Source organism: Peromyscus eremicus, chromosome 11 (genome assembly GCF_949786415.1).
Source record: "Peromyscus eremicus chromosome 11, PerEre_H2_v1, whole genome shotgun sequence".
NCBI classification, from domain to species: domain Eukaryota; kingdom Metazoa; phylum Chordata; class Mammalia; order Rodentia; family Cricetidae; genus Peromyscus; species Peromyscus eremicus.
Window position 1 is genome coordinate 73,514,676 of NC_081427.1, and position 21,680 is coordinate 73,536,355.

Sequence of the window (21,680 nt, forward strand, 5' to 3'; positions counted from 1 at the left end):
CACAATTTTCAAATTCTTCTGTGGCTTAAAAGCTGAAAAGTGCCAGAGAGCCCCAGCACCGTAATGCTCCTCTCACCCTGAAAGCTGCAGAACAAACTACAGCCTTGGGAGCCATCTTGGGGAGTCGCCCAGTCACCACTGAGCACACTCCCTTGGAACCACAGACCTGGGAGTTTCACCCGAATTCTCAGAGGCTCCAGCACTGTGGGCTTACTTCTATGTGGAAAAAAAAAAATGTGATTTCCTGGGAGCTATCCCGTGTCCCCTTGACAACAATCATATTATTATTCCTTAAGACACATACAGAGGAACTCAGAGACTGTGGCAGCATGCACGGGGCCTGCACAGGTCTAAGTCAATGGGATCCCATCTCTGAAAGGAGAAGTGGACAGAAACCCCCATCCTTAGCCTAGAAGCTATCTTCAATTGATCCCCTATCAAAGGGAAAAATAGTTTTCTCCAACAAAGTCTCATTAGGTGCTATGGGATGTCTTTCTGTATGCTGTGAATATGTGCTGCTCTGATTGGTTGATAAAATAAAGCTGCATTGGCCTATGGCAAGAAAGCTTACAGCCAGGCAGGAAATCTAAGCAGAGATAGAGAGAGAAGGGCAGAGCGGTGGAGATGCCAACCTGCCTCTGAAGATGCCAACATGCCAGCAAACCAGTAATGGCACCGCCACATGGCAATATATAGATTAAAAGGGATGGGTTGAGTAAGTTGACAGAGCTAGCTAATATAAGCTGACCTATAGGCCATTCAGTTGTAAGTAATTTAAGCCGCTGAATGATTATTTTATAAGCTGTTGTGGGACCATTGGGCCAGTTGGGACCCAAGAAACTCCTGGTTACAATTAAGTGTACAAACCAGACTTAAGGGAGATCTCATGCCCAACAGTAGAAGGTCAACACACACCAAACTAAATGGTATTTTTGGAGATTTTTGGCTCATAATGCATTGTTGGAGCACTTTTTTTAAACCTTGCATGTCTTTTTGTTTATATATTGTGGTTTCTGGTTTTGTGTTTTTATGGGATTTATGTGTGTAAATGTGGGTATCTCTGCATCTGTATGTGTTTCTCATGCTTTTTCCTCGGCTTTTTTGTTTGTTTGTTTTGTTCTACTCTTGTTTGTTTTTATTTTATTTTATCTTATTTTTAATTTATTTAGATTCATGCTTGTTTTCTAATGAGAGACAAATAAAGAGTGGATTTGGATGGGTGGGGAGGTGAAGAGTATGTGGGAGGAGCTGGGTGAGAGGAAACTATAATCAGAATATATTGTGTAAAAAAAATCCATTTTCAATAAAAAAGGCACATGCATTTTCTCACTATCAACATTTTAACCATTGATTCATTCTATATATAGATTCATCAAATATTTGATAGGTTATGTAGTGTGATAGGGCTTGGAATGTAGCTATAATATGTTAATGTCCTTGCCTTTAAGGAATTACTATTTTAGCAAGAAAAATAATTATAATTTTAAAACATAAAGACATAACATTACAAGAAGAAGTGCTATAAGTCAAGTGAAGATTAGGAATGAATTAGGTTAATTATAATTTTAAAACATAAAGACATAACATTACAAGAAGAAGTGCTATAAGTCAAGTGAAGATTAGGAATGAATTAGGGTTAAAAGTCAGAGTTGGGATAAGGTGTGAACTATTTTAACTAGGAATATCAATGCAGATTTATAAAGAAGTGGCCCATGTCTAGAAGAAAAATTGAAAAAGCTGTTGAAGAAGCAATAGGAAAGAACAACAAAAAAAATCGTTTCTTGATTACTTTGCTCAAAAAAATTATAAAATCACATCTGCTCAGATTTCTCTGATGAGAACTAGTCACATGGCCCAATTTGGAAGCAGATGTGGTTAAGAAATGCTGTCATTTGGCTATGGAGCTAATTCCAGGAAACTCCTTGCTATGGGTGGTGCTATGGTGTAGATCTTTTTTTTTTTTTTTTTTTTTTTTTTGGTTTTTCGAGACAGGGTTTCTCTGTGTAGCTTTGCGCCTTTCCTGGAACTCACTTAGTAGCCCAGGCTGGCCTCGAACTCACAGAGATCCGCCTGCCTGTGCCTTCCGAGTGCTGGGATTAAAGGCATGCGCCACCACTGCCCGGCTTATGGTGTAGATCTTAAATGCCATTCGCTAAGCATCCATGTGCTAAAGACTTAGTTGTCAGACTAGTAATGTTGGAAGGTGAGGGATGTTTATGTGAAACACAGTGGGAGGAAGTTAGGTCGTTGTGGGCGTGCCATTAAAGGGAATACACCTCTATAAACTGACATGGACCCTTTCTCATTGCTTCCCAGGTGCATACAGTGAATGCCTTTGCTTCACTGACGTGGTACCCACCATGATGGTCAGTCTTACCACAGGCCCCAAAGCAACAGCCAGCTAAAAGCATGAAGCCTGCAAAACCGTAAGCCAAAATAATGTTTCCTTCTCACCTAACCAAGAACTGTCATAGCCACCGAAAAAATACCTTTCCTTCTAACCTAACCGAGAACTCGTCGTAGCCACCGAAAGCTAACAAACAGACGGCGATCTTTGTCACCTCCCCTCTGCCGATGCAGTTCTTTTGGTTAACTCAATACTTCCATTTTTTTTTTTTTTTCAAATCCAAGCTTCTTAACTGTGAGCCACATAACTGAATGCAGAGGGTCTTGAAAAACTGGCAGAAGCAAAATGATTCAGAACATGAACTATAATGCATCCAGGCTATTTCTGGCAGCATTTGCCCATGTTGCATTTCCACTTTGGTTTTGAACATGACTTGCTCTTTGCAACATGCATGCCATCGTAACACCCAGGACAAATGAAAATCCCTAAAACACTGCAGCACAGATTCAAGATGACTGTATGTTAGTGGTCCTACTGTGCATACAAAGTTTCCTCCTCTTACAGAAACTAAATGGCTTATATAGAAATGAAGGAGAATTTTAATACTTCCCTACACTCTTCCTTAGCATATACAAAAGCAAATCAGCAAAACTTTGTGTTGTATTGTGTTCGAATTTTTTTTTATCTTAAAATTGTTGTTTGAGAGACAGCAAGATGTCTCATAGGAAAACGCTCACGCTGCCTAATCTGCTGACCTGCATTCTCAGGAAAGGGGAGAACCAGTTCCTGCAAGCTGTCTTTTGACCTTTATAGTCATGCCAACCCACACACACACACACACACACACACACACACACACACACACACACACAAATAGATGTAAAAAATAATAAAAACCTATTGATTTGCTGACTTAAATTTTATAAAAATTTGTCACATGAAATTTGCTTTGGAATTAGGACAAAATTAACAACAGTTTCTGAGGTTGCACAAAACATCCTTCTGCCATCTTGTAGTGTGTATTTCTGTGAAATTACACGCTTATATGATCCAGTTATGTCCCCTGCACATATACATGAAGGGATCTAAGTTAGCGTTGTAGTGAGATTCAGAATAGTAAAGACACAGAGCTGAGATGCTCATCAAGAGATGAACGCTTAAGGAATAAAGCATTTAGTTGTAAAGAGGAGTGAAATTATTAATGCTCCCCAGTTAAACAGAACAATCGAAATTTGTCTTTAAAATATGGAGACTGCATTTTTAAAGAGACATGAAAGTAGAAGATGGAATACTTGGGAAGAGAAGGGAGGGGCCAGCAAGAAGAGGAAGAGGGTACAAGAGAAGGACCGGGAGGTTAAATGTCATCAGTGTAGTGAAACTTAGGATTGAGTACAATTTATGCATGTTAATAAAGATGGAGAAGAAAGTGGTGCCCGCAGCACTACAAAATAAAAACCACTGTAGAATCTTTTAAAATAGTATTGCGTCACAGTAGTAATTTACTAAGTTCTTATTTGATATAAAATACTTTGAAATGCGCCAGGTGGTGGTGGCGCATGCCTTTAATCCCAGCCCTCGGGAGGCAGAGCCAGGTGGATCTTTGTGAGTTCGAGGCCAGCCTGGGCTACCGAGTGAGTTCCAGGAAAGGCGCAAAGCTACATAGAGAGACCCTGTCTCGAAAAACCAAACCAAACCAAACAAAACAAAACAAAACTTTGAAATGCTTATGAAGGAAAAGTAAACTAAAAATTAATATGAAGTCATAAGCCTCAGTTAGAACATATTACCAAGACCGATCTTACAGTCAATAAAATATAGTGAATATATATCTTACTTAGCTCTATTTTCTGTGGTATATAAAACTATTAATCTTAACCTATATTGTACTTATAGCTTTTAAAGAGTGTAAAACTTATTTTAGATTATATTTATAATATATTTATATTATATTTTGGAATATAATGAAGACAAGTTTAATTCTGAGTATCACTTTCCTAATCGTACATACAAACAATTGATAACATTAATGGAACAAATTCAGAATATCAAATCAGCCACTTAGGGATTTAGCATTTAGTTTTGACTATGTAGAGCCAAATTTTAAGATCCATGACAAGTAGTCACATTTGCTAAGAGCTAGTGAGTTAGAAATAGACAGTTCACAAGTAAAATAAGGCTTGTGGTTATAGTCTCCCTCTCAATCCAGCTCTGTTCTACTTCTGATATAGTCTAAGCTTCACTGCAATTAAAGGCATTTTTATTCAAAACCACAAAAAACTTGCCAATCACAGAACAAAAACCAAAAACAAGATACTTCCAAAAGAATAGAACACTGATTTCTGATATCAGTACAGACTAAAAAGAGAAAAAGTTAACGTTTATATAAAATAATTAGCAGAGTGGCTAGTGATTATGGAATTGATAATGTTATGAAGAGGCTACTTAAAATTTTACCTGTAGTCTATTAAATATTATGAGAGAATAATATTTTTATGTATTTAGGCATATCCCTTTGGAATGTTCATGCTCAGCAGTTGAGCATGCTGGCTGCTTTTCCAGAGGATCCAGGTTTCATTCCCATCATCCACATGGTGGCTCACAGCCATCTGTAAATCCAGGTCTTGGAGACCCAACACCATTTTCTGGCTCCTGTAGGCAACAAGTATGCAGGTGGTGGGCAAACCACCCATACACATAAAATAATAAAATATTTTTTAAAATTGGCAAATTTCATATTTAATACAATAGGAACAAAGTGATTATGTTTTATGCAGTACATTTAATAATAGAAGCCTAAAGGGATTAAATAAATTTCTGTTCTTTTGATAGATCAATGGCAGGTTGGTTTTGTTCTCTTTTAGATAGAAAAACTTGCTCTGCAGCCCAAGTTCCTTGGAGATTGCTATGTAGACCAGGTTGGACTTGACCTTTGCGTACCTGAAGAATCCTCAGTATTCTAGGAGTTGGCATTTACCCATGCAAGGGCAGTGTGCTTTTATTTTTTAACAATTTATAATGCTATATGAGTCCTATAAAATGCTAATTATTCACACTAAGTGGGACCAAATACTTGAAGGGAGAATTTAATTCTGAAGATTACTCTTATTTAGTTGTCTTGCATTCTAAATATAGAAATCTTGAGTCATAGTCACAGATTATTTGTTTAGCATATAAAGGATTCTCTTCTAGATAAAGAAAAACACTAACTTAATCCTAGTCCTTTATTCCAAAATGAAAACCATTTTCTTCACAATTAAAATTACTATTTTCTAATAAATTTATTTATGACTTTACATAAAGTGTATGTTGCATATTGAACACCCCTCCATCACTTTAAAATTCAGGAGGGAAAAGGGAGAAGGAGTGAGGCCCAAGCTATAACCAAGCTTTTGTCTGTTTATTACATATCATATCACGTCTCTGTGCTCATGCTTATCGGCTTGTCATCAGGAAAACAACAGTAGTCTGATATAAGAGAGAATAAAACATCTTTTGCTAGTTAATGATACAGCAAAGATGGAAAGCAGAACCTTTCGAAGGGTAACAACTTTTTGAACTGGCATTCTATAATATTGCTTTTATATTTTCATTTGATATTACCATTTTTCTATAAAATTAAAATAGCTGTGCTTATTATTTCAAGCAAGAATTAGCAGTCACTCAATATTAATTACTGCCTTTTAAAATTGTTAGAGTTATGCTTGAAGATTATAACTAAACCAAACATCTGCAGATCAAGTTTTAGCTTTGGAAGAATTATAACATATAGCTCTGGAAGTGACTATAAGAAATATGAGTCCACTGTGAACAACCCTAGAAAACGCTGTAATAAAACAATGGGACATGCCTACAACAATCTAAAGAAAGTTCACAGAATAGTTTTTAATCCCATTTGTCCTTTACCATGTTTTAAAATAATAAAATCCCTCTAGGTTACACTCTTTTCCTTTTAACACGTACAATGACAAGACTTCTTAATTTATCTTTCTTTTTTGTTTCTTCTATAAAACTCCAAAGGCTACTTCTCTTATGACAAATCAGTATGTTGTTAAAAGGAGGGAATGTGGACAGAAAGGCAGACCACTGGGGAGGCTAGGTTGAAACTGAGCAGGAAGAGGAGAAACACAGCAGCCTTGCAGTTTCTCCTCTGCGGAAAGGCACAGTGGGAAGGTTCGCAGATCTGTGGTCAGATTGTGAAACTAGTGTGCCCACAGGGTCTGGCTGACATCAAATCCTACCATTCATCGCTAAAACAGAATCACAATTGTTAATGAACATGGTCAGGTAATGCTGTATTGTGATTAATTGAAGATAACTGTTCCAGAGACCGCTGAGCAAGTTTCAAATGTTGCATTACACTAACTTTGAATATCATTCAACCAACACCAGTAGAGTGAATCCTGGTTCTGCCACTTTCCACATGATCTTGTGAGTCACTCAAGTGCTGGAAAGGGAAAGAGTTCATGTTCTGTCTTCTAGAATGACAACATAGATGTTGGGGACTGCAAGGCTCCAATGTATTCTGCTAGTAACTGGGGAAAGGACACATTTCTGAATGCCCCAATCAATTCTTTCACTAGACCCAACTACTTTGTTCTTTTGTGTTGTTATTTTCTTGAATTCTTGATTTACTTACTTGTGTGGATGACACAAGTCTTATTCTGTTGCTCACATGGGCCTAGAATTCCTGGCCTCTCATGATCGTCCCAACTTAGCCTGAGGAGCTAGGCTCATGTGATCTTCCTGCCTCAGCCTGAGGAACTGAGGTTTTGGGAATTTACTACTGTCCCCTGATACCCATTTTCAACTCTCTTTCTCCTTTCCTATCCCTGCTATATAGAAAAATGAAATAGAACCAGAACTTAACAAAAATAATATCAGGAAAGAAGAGGCGTGAGGAAGCAAGACATTCTTTCATTTTAATAGGTAGATTCTCCATAGAACTTCCAACACTTAAGTTCTCCAAATATTCAGTGTCCAGGTGTCTGAGTTCCTCTACCACATAACATATGTGAAATCAACCAACATAACACGTGAAGTCAGCTGACTTCTGGCAGGCCTACCTACAGAAACGAGAGACCTTGTAGTCTTACCTGCACAAGCCATCATGAATCCTTGATCTATTTTTCTTTATATCATTCCCTCTATGACTGCTTTAGCTGTGTTGCTGGTTTGATAAAATAGAAAAAAAACCCTCTGACCAGGTTTTCATGCTTAAACCTGGGACAGCCTTTTCTTTTGGTTTGGCTATTTTTTAATTTCTCAATTAGTCACAAAATATTCTTATACTCTCGTAGCTCACATATGGGTCAGAAATTGTTCTAAGTATTTCATATAGATGAACTCATTGAATTTTAACATAGTCTCATGGGATAAGTATTATTATAATTCCCAGATTAAAGATGTGCAAAATGAGGCACAGAAAAGTTCATGACATTTACAAGGTCACAAGAAGTGGATACCCTGGGATGCAGACTACTTTAAAAGACTGAAACATAGTCCTCTAAAGAACCTCTGCATAGACTTAGACTTTTAAATAATTATTGTATCTCCTATGTGTTTCTTTACTGCCACACACATTTGACAGCTTCCCCTAGCCTAAAACTATTATAAATGTCCTTTATTATAAAACCTATACAACTACAAATTTAAAAAAAGACATGAAACAACAACAACAACAAAATCCTTTAAAGGACAAATTACCCCATGGACTTACAGAACTGTCACAGTTCCTTCCCTTTCTTTACAGAGCAGCAGCTAATATTTCTAATGTTGTAGCCTCCTCAGAACATCGATAGAGGATTCAAATGGACATCAATTTGTTCAGACAATTGCAATACTTTATATATTGGAATCTTATCTTAGAAAACAAACATGGATGCCCAGGGTTTAGGCTGCATCCTGTGGCCATGTTGGTGTCTGAGGGCCATGCTACTACTGGGGCCATGGTGTCACCCAGGTCTGGGTCCCTGGCCCTACCACAGCCAGGGGATGTTGACATCCATGACTTTTGTTTCCGTCAAAGGCTATGCCAATGCCAGGGGTCTGGGCCACCACCTGGGGCTGTGTTGGTGTCGAAGGACTATACTGCCACTGGAGTCACACCAATCAGAGTGGCCTGTGCTGCCACCTGGAGCCAAAGTGACATCCAATCCCCAGTTATTGATGAAGACCATGTCTGGGTCCATGGTCCTACCACAGGCAGGGTCTATGCTGATGTCCATGGCCTTTTGTGCCACCAAAGGCTACATGGGTGCCTAGGATCTGGGCCTCATCCTGTGGCCATGTTGGCTTCCGAGGGCCATGTCACAGCCAGGGCTACACCAATTCAAGTGCCCCCTGCTGCCACCTGGGGCCATGGTGACATCCAAGACCAGACTGCTACTGAGGACCATGTCGAGGTCTGGTCCTACCACAGCTGGGTTCTCTGTTGATGTCCATGGCCCATGGTACCACCAAAGGCCACACAGATGCTTGGGGGCTAGGCCACAACTTGTGACTATGTTGATGTCTGAGGGTCATGCTGCCACTAGGGCCATGCCCATTTGGGTGACCTGAGTAGTTGCTACATGGGGCCATGATATCATCCGGGCCAGGGCTACTGCTGTGGGCCATGTCTGGGTCTGTGGCCCAATAGCAGCCAGGGTCTAGGCTGTTGTCCACAGCTCTTGTTACCACAGGAGGTCATAGGAACCAAGCTTGTTGACATCTGAGGGCTGTGATGAGCCATCCCTGCCCCTCACTAGCCCTGGGATAGTTCGTCCTGCCCCTTGCTGGACATTGCAGCAGGAGAACTGGACCCAACACCCCCATGTATCCCATGATAACTGACCCACAGACATACACCCAAGAGATTGCCCCACATCTCACCACAGGTGTGGGAGAGCTGGCTCCAGTGGCATGGGCCTAGGAGAGCTGGCTCTTCCCCTCCCAGGGGCCCAGACCTACCACCCAGACTGACATCCTGGGCCTTGGGTTGGCTCACCCTAACATATGCCCCATTTATGACCTGTTAGAATATGTGAAGAGACTGGTCCTGTCAAACCATAGCCATGGATCTCTATGACTGGGGCAGGATGTCTAAGGGGGATTTCAGTGAGGGCCCAGTGATGATGGTGTGTCAAAGGCCTTGAACCAAACCAATGATTTATTGCAATAAACACTTTGCCGGTGGATCTGATTGGATAAAAGGGCATACTGTGTGACACACCACGGCTCCCCATGCCACTAGGATGAATGAAGAGGTGTTGGAAAGATGGAGGATCAAGGTGGGTTTTTGTTTGTTTTGAATTAAATTTGGGGGGACATGCTGCGGGGTGTGGGGCAGGTATAAAGGGACTGGGAGGTGGCTGGGACTGGGGTGCATGATGTGACATTTCCAAAGAGTCAATAAAGAATTATGCTAAAAAAAAAAGAAAACAAAAAGTTCATTATGCCATTCAATTTATTTTCTTTATTTAAAAATTATTTTTTGAGATTATGATATAATTATACCATTTCCCCCTGTCTTTCCTCCCTTCAAACTTTCCCATATACCCCCTCCTTACTTTCTTTCAAATTCATGACTTCTTATTTTCATTAATTGTTGTTATACACATGTATACAAGTATATGTGTATACACAGACATTACTAAATGCATAACTAGAACTTGTCAATTCTTATCTACACATTAGATTTTCCTTCAAAAACTGTAATGTGATCTGATAACAATTACTGAAGTACTAATCATTATATATGGTCCAAAATGTCAATCTGAATCTGGGTAAGTACTTATATTAAATACTACAGCCATACAAGATACTTCAATGTTGAAAAACAGAAAAAAGAAAGAAGGCTTGAAAAGTCAGGTATGGTGGTACAGGCCTTTAATCCCAGCACTCAGGAGTCAGGTAGGTGGATCTCTGTGAGTTCAAGATCAGGGTGGTCTACATAGTGAGCTCTAGGATAGCCAGGACAACAGACTAGAGACCCTGTCTCAACAACTCTCAGAAAAGACCAAATAAACAAACAAAAAAACTTTTCAATGTACCTCCTCTAGTAACAATTTATATATGTGTGCATATGAAGGCCATACAGAATGAAAAAAAGGTAAAAAGCCACATGGTAAGATGTAGACTGCTAAAATCAGGTAATTTAACTTATAAGAACTAGTGGGACAGGCCTAAGCTAAGGCCAAGTTTTCATAATTAATATTAAGACTCCATGTTGTTATTTGGAGGCTGGCAGCTCAAAGAAACATTCAACTACCAACAGGGCCAGTCAGAAAACCCACTGCAGCTGGGCAAGCAAACAGAATTAACTCTCATATGATATATGACTTAATCACCAAAACTGGCACTGCTGTATTTTCTTCAATGTACTACTTTTCCCAAAAAATATTTTCATTTTTAATAACTCTTTATAATCTTTAATATGCAACCCCAGCTATTTCCGGCTTTAAATGAACAGTTAACCAAGACAAGACAAAACTGCATTTTAATTTTATCATTCTTGATCACTCAGACATCTCATAATTTCAAAGTAATAAAATTATCATATATTTTGTCATTAGGGCAAATAATGTTATGAGTTATAGGGATAATGAATTTTCAAGTACAGTAAAATTAATTTAGAAAAGAATATGTGAATTAATATAAAACTTAAGTCAAGGGGCACTTTTGAAAAGCAGTTGTACCATGCCACAACTGGGAATAATCCAAAACAGCTTTTGAGACATTAATTATATTTTAAAGGAATGTTTTAATAATTAGATAATAAGGATTTGGACATGGCACATACTTTGCATCAAAATGGGTGATTCTAAAGGATTTAGGATCTTAAGTATGGTCCAAGGGTTTAAGAATTTCTCTTAAATTATTAATAACATTAATTAGCTGGCCATTCAAAACTACTTTCCCTTAAATTATTAACATTAATTATCTAGCCATTCAGAATGGCAATATTAAAACACTAGTACTAGTATTAATTAGCTTAGCATTCATTTGATGAAAAAGATCTATTTGTTTGAGTACTCTTTTATGATTTCTAGGGCTTTGATTCGTGAATTGTCACTAGCTTTGTTCCATCAAATACCCCTTTGAGCTGATTATAAACATTTAAGGTTCTTGCCTTTTAGGAACAAACAAACAATAAAACAAAATCCTCTTTGGGAACTCCTTCAGTTCATATCCAGGTTTTTGTTTGTTTGTTTGTTTGTTTTATTTTGGTTTGGTTTTTGGTTTTGTTTTGTCTAAACAGAAATCTGCATTTCCCAACCATACGCTATTACCATATCTAAACCCTGAACAATCTGGTTTTTGCCTCTACTCCTAAAACAAACATGACCGTGTACTTTCCAGTTCCCACCATACTTAGTCTACACGGTACTTAGTCTAAGTGGCTGCTCCTCAGTGAAACAGTCTCTTTTCTTGTCAGTTTACTGAACAGTATGCCTTCCTAATTCTCTTCTTGTTTCTTACAGCATTGCTCCACAGGTTTCCGCAACAGAGCATCCTACCAAGTAACTTCTTTTTTATCTGATATGAAGAGCCGGTATAAAGTGGGGGTTCTGAAAGACAGCTTTCCTACTCATAACCAACTGCTTCAGTGTCAGAACATCAGATGTACAATAAATGAATTTCAAAGCTTGGGATGAAGGCAACAAGGGAAATTGCAGGGACAAACCTATCTAGTTAACTCTAGTATCCTAAAAGAAAGCACACAGATCTTACAGGCTGACACCCCTGGAGTAACAGTTCCCTCTCCTCAAATTGTTTGGTTTTATTTTCATTTAGTGAGATACACAGTAAATCCTTTCAATGCTCTACTACCAAACAGTAACTTTATTTTTAATGAGCAACTGTGGTTCTTATAAACTAATAAGTTTCTTGATTGCCGCCTCTCTTGTCTTTGCCAATACACATGGGTATTTTTAGCTTTATGATGAACTTTAGGGTGCATCCTTATCCCTTGAGAAATTTACTAAATTCAAACATCTCTCAGATCCTCTTCCTACTCCCCTCCCTTAAAGCGGGCCACAGAAGAATTCTCTGAGGTGGGTCATGAACCTGCCACTCCAGAAGCGCCTGCCCTGGCCCAGAAGGAAAGGGAGCTGCTCACCCAGTCTGTAGACAGACACACACGCTTCTAGTGCTCAGCTTCACTTGGCTCACCTAGTCTATCAGGGACAAATGACCGGCATTTCCTCATCCTGCTCGCATACCAAACTGACTGCATGGCTGTCCATAAAACACAAACTTCCCACTCTCTCCACTCTTGGTCTCTGGAAGCTCCCATTTCATTTCAACTTGTATTATATGATATGAAATGTTCTTTATTATTAATTTGCCTTTTATTAAAGGTAGCCATAAATGCAAGACCAATAAAATGAAAGAAAGGAGCATTCTCTCCATATACCTATTTCTTACTTTAAACATGTTTACTGAGCATTGGCAGATTAAACTACTTCTGTTTTTGGTCATTTTCCTTTAATAGATTTATTGTGTTTGCCTGCTCTGTACTTCATTTATTTACACTTTATTTATATTTACAATATTTTCTGCAGAGACTTTACAAAAATTTCTGGTCCACATTGCGTAATTTCAAAAATCTTACTTCCTCTTTTATGGAACTGTCTCTCCGCTCATGGTGGGGTTCTAAGTCCTCTTTTTGCTCTACATGCCTTCACTAGTAACTTCTTTCAATTGTCCTCATCGTGCTGATGGTCCAAAGACTGTACCTGTCTCTAGTCCTTCAACAGGGATTTTTAAGCATTTACACCAAATAATTGTACTAGATAGTTGTATAGATCTAAACCAACTCAAAGTAATTTCCTTAAAGTAGCTTTAAATCTTAATCTTAAATCTTCCTACATTACAGGCACATCACCTACATAATGTCTCTGTCCTTTGCCCTTATATCTTAAATTAGGCATCAAAAATCTATCAGCCTGTCTTTTTTTTAATGGTCTTAAGTTAAGAATGGTTTTTATATAGTGAATGTGTTGTTTAAAAAGATAAAATAGAAAGCAAAGCAAAACAAAATGAATATGCCACAAAGCTGTATATGGTACAAATTCTAAAGTATTTGCTATCAGCTGTAATAGAAAAACTTACTCAGTTCTCTCTTAAATGGCCACTGAGTAGTCTCAAGCCTTATTTCTTCCTTTGTCTCCTTCTAATTATCCAAAAGTTAGCTGCTATTTCATGCAGAAAACAAAGGAAGAACTTTACATCTGGCATCACTGATTTTTACCACTGAATATAACAATTATTTGGGTTTTGTTGTCTTTTTTCTTTCTGGCAGAGAGCACAAATACCTTTGGAATTTTCCAAGTGTCTTTTGTTATTCATGCCTGAATTTCTTCCAGTGAGGTGATTCTTGATAGACCCTAGCAGGTTTGAGAACGGGAACTATCCACCAGAGGAACAAGTGGCTTGGTACTTTCAGCTCCCCATTTTCTCCTATTCTCTTCCACCTCCAAGGATGATAAATGTATTTTAAATTGAGTTCAGTCACCCATAGCTAAGGATTTAATCAATCATGCCTATACAATGGCATGGATGTTCAGGGAGCTGTCAAGTTGAATAAGATATCCATGTCTTGAGAAGGTAGCATGCCTAGAAAACACATAGAAACTGTGACACAATCCTCATCATTATTTTATCATAGTTACCTTTTTCATTTGTCCATTACCAGGTTGTATCCTTTTTGATCATTACAAGCTATATTAGTTACTTTTCTCATTAATACAACAAATTACCAGATAAAGAAAACTTAGGGGAAGAAAATCTTTACTTTGGATTGAGGGGATACGGTCCATCCTCGTAGGAAAAGGATGGGGGCTAGAGCATGAGGTAGCTGAGGATGTTGCCTTCAGACCTGGGAGGCAGAGGGAGACAAACGCTGGTGTTCAGCTCCCCACCTCCTTTGCTTTTATTCAGTTGGGAGCCCTAGTCAGAGATGGGTCTTCCCCACTTAATTAAATCTCCCTAGAAATGGCATCACAGACACACCCAGAAATGTGTCCCTTAGGTGATTCATGGGATATTTGTTATTTAGTCTGAGGGAGCATTAATAGGAACTTTTGCATTTCAATTTGGCTGTGCTGAAGTATGGGTCATCTGGAATTACCACAGGTAACATCTGAACTAAGGGAAGTTTTTTTTAAGTTAAAATATTACTGTATCACTTCCCTCCTCCACTTTTTTTCACCCAATCTCTCCCATGAGAGCCCTCTCAAATTACTGACCATTTTTGTTATTGTTACACACACACAAAAACACACTCACTGACATGCACACATTTACAAATGCATAGACATATAAGTACAACAAGCTCACTCCATTTAGTGTTAATTATATACATATGATTTCAGTGCTGACCAATTAGTACTAGCTAATATAACTGGGGGGGGGAGGCTCAGCCCTGGGAAAAACCATTCCTCCTGTTCTTAGCCTTCCTTTTTGCCTGAGGTTCTCTGTTTAAGGGTGGGTCAGCATGTTTATCCTGCTGTGCTTGCTCAGATACCATACTATTAAGGTAACATGGATGTGTGTATACATATATAGTTTAAGTGAAGTTATGCCACTTGGGCTCACAATGCCCCTTCAAGAGCCATGGACTTTTTAGCAAAAAACTCCAGTACCAGGCTTGAAAAACTCCCTTTCAACAGATGTGGGTCGTTACAGAAAACCACTACTGGCTAAAATGCAAAGAGCAACTGGTGGGCGTGTACTCGGTCCCAGTTGATATGTCAACACAAATCCTGCACCTAAAGGTTCTGGGAACATTGCTGAAGAAGGGCGGAGAGAGTCCAAGAGCTGAAGGACCAGGAAGTGTGCTGTGAGACTCTGTCTCCTAGAAACAACAGGAACTAAGTGAAGTCTTAAGGGACATGCTGAACTCTAGGCCGTCAATATTAGAACGAAAATGAACTGAATTGCAGGACACCCAATTTGTGTTGACTTTGAATATGGGCACTTGGATTCTTATTTTATAATTTTATCTGATATTTCACTACTCTGGGGGTTTCACACAATGCACAGCATGACCAGTCTTTTTATTTGATAGATATTTCTTCCTATTTATTTATTTATATCTGTCTACTATAACTCTCCTTGATACCTTAAAACAGTCTTCTGGATTAGATTACCTCTACTAAGGATGTTTTCTGTAGAACATTATATCTATAGAAGGTATTTATCCTATCATGTAGATTATTTAAAGGAAGCATATATAAATATAGTAATAGAATTAGTGTATTATGTTTAAACAGAAAAAGGGTATCTAAAATTGTGAATTGAGTCAATTTGAATAACTAAGTTTTTTAAACATTTTTTTAATATACCTTTAGTGAAATTGGAATTTAACACTTAAGCTATCAAATAAAAGTTAAAGGTAATACCTCCAAACTCATCCTGGTTTCCATCCATAAATAAAGAAAATAAGAAAAAAAATAACTTTAAGGATTTGTCTAATTTTAAATGCTGTGATTTTAATTATGTGATCTACCTCTTTAATAATTAATATTTTGTTTCACAGCCTTGGCAGTATACTTTTAATCATATAGTTCAATGGAAAGATGATTCACTGATGGTTAAAACAAAATCATATGAAGCAACTTGAAAATATATTTAAAAAACAATCAGTGAAAATAAATGTTGGATGTCTTCATGTTAAATATAAAGTCCTTCACTAAACTTGCTTTTTACTTTATTGGCTGCATAACATATCCCAACAGTGAATCTATCATATCAACAGTCATCATGATGCAAGCTGCAAATAATAGAGAGTGTCAGTGTCAATTTCTCTTTCTCACATTTGCTTCCTTCACTTCATCTGATTTTAATAATCCCTGTCAAGCCACAAACTGTCCAAATTATGTTCATGACACAGAAGCTTTCAAGGAGCAGACAGAATCTCAACTTTCATTTAGCAACTACAAAAGAAAGCTGTCCAGCTGGACAAATATTATTTCCACACTTGACAATCTCTACAGTTGAGCATGCATTTTAATTTGAACTAAACCTGCCAGGAGTTTGATAGGAGCTTCTTGTTTAGTGTAGACTGACTTCTAGGATTAGCAGACCAATGACTGGAACTGTGTGAAAGCACTGCACTCAGCTTTTACCTGCTGCAAGACAAATCACATCCCAAAGCTTAGGGACTGAGGCCAAACATACAACTGATGTGTAGACATTGAATATAGGGGAAAACTTCCTATATTAGGACCTTTAATTACTAAATGAAGTCTAACTGTACAAAACATATTCTTGATTCAGGTTTTTGAAATGTAACCATAATAATTAAACTTGAAAGCAGTTAAAATTTTACTCAAAGATTCCATTGGCAAACATACTCTAATGATGAATTCTGAAGTGATTTTTAAAAATAAATTTGGAATGGTAGGATATATCTCAGTGGTAGAGTGTTTGCCTAGGATACACAAGGCCCTGGGTTCAATCCCCAGCAGCTACAAAAACAAAACCACTACCACCAACAACAGTGCTTGCCAAGCAATTAAAGTGCTTGCCAAGCAAGCATGAGAACCTGAGTTCAATCCTCAGCACTGACATAAAAAACTGGAGAGGTGGGGCGGGAGGAGGTGGTGTATGCATGTGATCTCCATGCTGCAAAGGTGAAGACAGAATAATCCATAGGGCTTGCTTTTAATCGTAGAACTACTGCTTTAATATTTAATATTTTGTTACACAGCCTTGGTAGTTTATTTTTTAATCCTACAGTTCAATAGAAGGATAATTAATTCACTGATGGTTAATAGAAATTCATATGAAGTAACTTAAAAATCTATTTGGAAGAATTGGCAAGCTCTAGGTTAGTGAAAGACTGTCTCAAAAAGTAACATAGGGAGATTAAGGAAAACACTTTATTTCAATCCTTAATCTCCAACACTTATGAACAAACATGAACACACACAAACACACACAAATGACAAAAGACCTGCAACGGAACATTAGAATGAGTTATTGTGTAAAACTATATGAAGGAATATTATCTCTTTGAAGTTTAGATTATTGAATATACATAAAAGTTTTAAACTATATTTCTGGGAACATTTCAAGGCCCAAATTTCTTCTAAACTTCAGGGACTACACAAATGTCTCATGGCAGTCCTTCCTTGAACTTGTAAATCCAGACTGTTCTCCCAGTGGGAACCCACTGTCTTTAAGACCACTCTCTTTGAACTCAATCTCAAACACTGTAAGATGGCCTTAGATGCTCCTTTTCTAAAAGCACTGACTCTTCCCTTGGGCCTGGAGGGGCCTAGTAAGTCACTAAAAGGACAAAAGCTTGGCTTGTCTATCTTAATTTTGCTCTATCTTCTGGCTACCTTGAACTGCGAGATGGATTCCTACTCAATTCCTGTTGTAAACACAGTAATCAATTAGGGGCGTTTTGTATTAATCTGGTAATTATCTCTCTTTAAACCTGAAAGCACCAAGGTAAGAGTAGCTAAAATAACTTTTATATTTGCAAATATAGCATAATTAACAGATTGCTGTCCAGTAACTTGTTCCATTGTTTTCTGAGACAGTCTCATGTAGGCCAGGAAAGCTTCAATTTTGCTATGCAGCTAAGAATAACCTTGATCTTACAATACTCACGTGCTGGGATTAAAAGTATTTGCATGCCACCTTACATACACAGTGCTGGGGATTGAAACACAGGCTTTGTGCACGCTGGTTTCAAGCACTCTTCTCACTTATAGATATAGATCTCCAGCCAACCGCCAGCTTTCACATTTTGTTTAATACCAGAACATGCTTAGAAGTCACCAGTAATTGCCTTAACCTGAAGAAACTAAAGCCACCTTGCCTTTTTGAATTGTCCTTTTCTGAGTCATTTTCTCTGCAGTCACCTTTGATTCCAAGGATAATGGGTCTCATAGATAAATGTGATTAGTCAAGAATAACTAAAGGCAGTAGTAATTTCCTTATCCTGGAGGAGGCTGCAGGGTGACACAATTTGACAGAGACTGCTTGACCATACATAGTCCTTTCTCTGTCCAGGCCTTTTTGTTAGCTTCTGGTAGCAGAGGTTCAGATTGCGGGGCCCTTTGCTCCCAGGCTGGTCACACAATAGTAAATTCTATATGTTTGTTGGGACAAGTGGCCACCTGTGTTTGTCTGTGGTGGCACCCCTGAAAGCCCTTCTTCAAGCCTAGACAGGCGACATTCACTTTCTCTGAGCAGCTTCTTCTCTTTCCATCCCTTTGGGTCCAATGACTGGACAATTTCATCCTCCTCCATGTTGCTGTTACAGTGGAACTCCTGTTCTAGCTATTCGACTCAAGAGAGCTGAATAATCGAGAGTGATTCACTCTCTTGGATAAACGACAGGTATCTCAACCTTAACAAAACTTAATCTTACTATGATCTTTCTCAAACTTTTTTCTTTATCTTGAGGTACCTCTAATAACAATACAGTCACATCTCTCAGACTTGCCTATCACATCCAACTGGGCTCTATAAACTCTAAGTCTATTTGGACTGGTGGAGCATTTTCCTTATTCTCCACATTTTGTAGATGATTACTTTCAAACTCATACTTTCTTCTGGACCAGAAATGATCTTTTTAAGACAGAAAAAAAAACCAGGTTCAATACCCAGAATTTACATGGCAACTCGCAACTGTCTGTAACTCCAGTTCAAGGAGATCCAATACCCTTTTTTGGCCTCCATGGGACACAGACATGCACATAATGCAAACTGATAAATATGCTCACAAAATATTCAAACATGTTATAAGAGAAATAAATTTAAATATTTTTTAAAAGAAATGTAGTCTGGTATAAACATGCAGCCACCATTTAGAAAAGGAGACAGATGGTTCAGAAGGAAAGGATAACTCAAACACCACAGAATGATAACAATCTATTATACAAACCAGGAATTTTTGAAATTAAAAAGTAGAACTAGAAATAATTTAAATATTTTTTTGTTTATTTATTTAATATTTTTTTTCATTTTACACACCAACCACAGTTCCCCATGCCATTTCTCCTCCCACTTCCCAGCCTACCCCCAGGTCCCCAGTCACCCACCTCCCATTTACTCCTCCAAAAGGGTAAGGGCTCCATGGGGAGTCTGCAAAGCCTGGTATATTCAGTTGAGGCAGGACCAAACCCCTTCCCCCTGTATCAAGGCTGAGCAAGGTGTCCCACCATAGGGAATGGGCTCCAAAAAGCCAGCTCAAGCACCAGGGATGGATCCTGATACATTTAAATATAATTTTAAATGTATATATTAATATAAAAATTCTATAATTTACTATATTTGTCTACCTTATAATAATTATATTAAGGATTGCTTTAAAAATAATATTCCTTTCTGGGTGAGGTAACAGCTGTAAACTTACAACTTGGAAAGTTAAGGCAGGAGGATTCTGAGAGACCTTGTCTCAAAAACACAGCATCAAAACAAACAAACAAAAAAGACACAAAATATTCATTTTTAAAAAAGCTATTTTTTCTCTATAAAGAAAAATATTTGTTCCTATAATAAAAGCATATAGACAAATGACTATTGACAAATTTCCATGATAATATTTTATATTTTGTGTTCCTCTGCATCAAATGTAGGGCTTTACACATGGTAGACATAAAACTATACCTCCAGCCACCCTTTTTAGTATATTTTAATCTTTTGTTAGCAGTGTATCTGTTATGCACAAATATATTTCTAATGAATGCATATCTTATTTTAATGATTGTTTTATTTTTATATTTTTCAAGCTGCATTTTATGGCTAAAAAAACTTTAAACTGTTGATAACTTCAAATGACTCCTACATGAATAATAAATATGTCATTTAAGATTTTGTTTGTATGTGTGTGTGTGTGTGTGTGTGTGTGTACAAATGAATGGAGGGCTCAGAAGAAGATGTTTGATTCCCTGGAGCTGGAGTTACAGGACAGGTAGTCATGAGCTCCCCAATGTAGGTATAAGGAACTGATCTCAGGCTCTCTGCAAGAGTACCAAGAAACCTTAACCTCTGACATATCTCTCCAGCCCTGATTCATATTTTAATTTTTTTTGAGATAAGGTCTTGAAATATAGTCTAAGCTGAACTTGAACATTTGATTCGCTTCTCCAGCTTTCCAAATCTGGGGACACAGATATGCACCACCATGTCCTGCTAAAGGAATATATTTTAAATTAGAAAATGTTTTTCCCAGGTTTAAGACATCCTAACAAATTTATTAAGCATCAGGAATCATCTCAAGTTTAATTTGGTAATAAAATACATAATATTTTAGCTCAGTCTTTTTTTTTTTTTTTTTTTTTGCCTGTATGTTGCATATCTTTCTTTGGCCAACAGCTTTTAAAAAACATAAAAAGACAAAACACATCAAATGAAGATGATAATTTAGAATGTTTTACAAGTTTTAATATCACTAAATTGTAAGCTGTTGTTTTTAACTAAGACTCTTTTGTTCAATTTTACCAATAAAGATTCAGGAGCCAGATGCTGGAGTAAAAACCTGCTAGACAGAGAGGCAAAGAAAGCACCCACCTGCTTCCTCCTCCACCAATGTCCCAGAAAGAGAGCTTTCTCCTGTACCATTTCAATGAAAAAACTCCTCCAACAGGATGTCCCTCCCTTCTACTTCCTGTTTCTTTCTCTCTCTCTTTCTCTGTCCTCCCAACTTTCTTTTACTCTTTATAGTTATTTCTTGTCAAATGGTTGCTTGTTCTACCACTTGACCTATGGTTGACTTTATTTAATCCTATTTACAATAGTCAAGCAGGAAGTTCTTGGATTAAATGTGTGTGCTAGGGCTGAGCCATAGCACAACTGGAAACAGTTTTTTCCAGCAAATAATGCAATCTCAGGACTCACAGTTTGATCAAATATCCTGTAACAGTAAACATTCTTACAGAATTTCATTCTGAATCAGAATATAATTATTCAACAATAAAAACAACTCCATTAAAATATTTCCCCTGTAAGTCTGAATACTGATAAGCAAATTACAATATTTCACATTTAAACACATCTGAGCTCACAGTAAATTTATTCAATTTTCCCTTTGATTCATTGGAACTATAATGTATGTGGTCCTGTTTTGAACCTATCTTTTCTATATTTTTATTATTTTCAATTACAAAAAATAAACTAAATGTTTTGTCATGAATTTACTGAATGTTTGTGCTAAACATTTCTAGTTAACGATGGAGAAATGACAGCCAAAATTTAGAGGATATATTTAAAAAAATATTAATTCCACAGTAAAACATGTACATGAGTCTGCAAAGCAATTCTTTATAGTCTCAAATACTCTAAAATTTAATGAGAAAAAATATACTAATGTGATTAAAATATTGTGCTT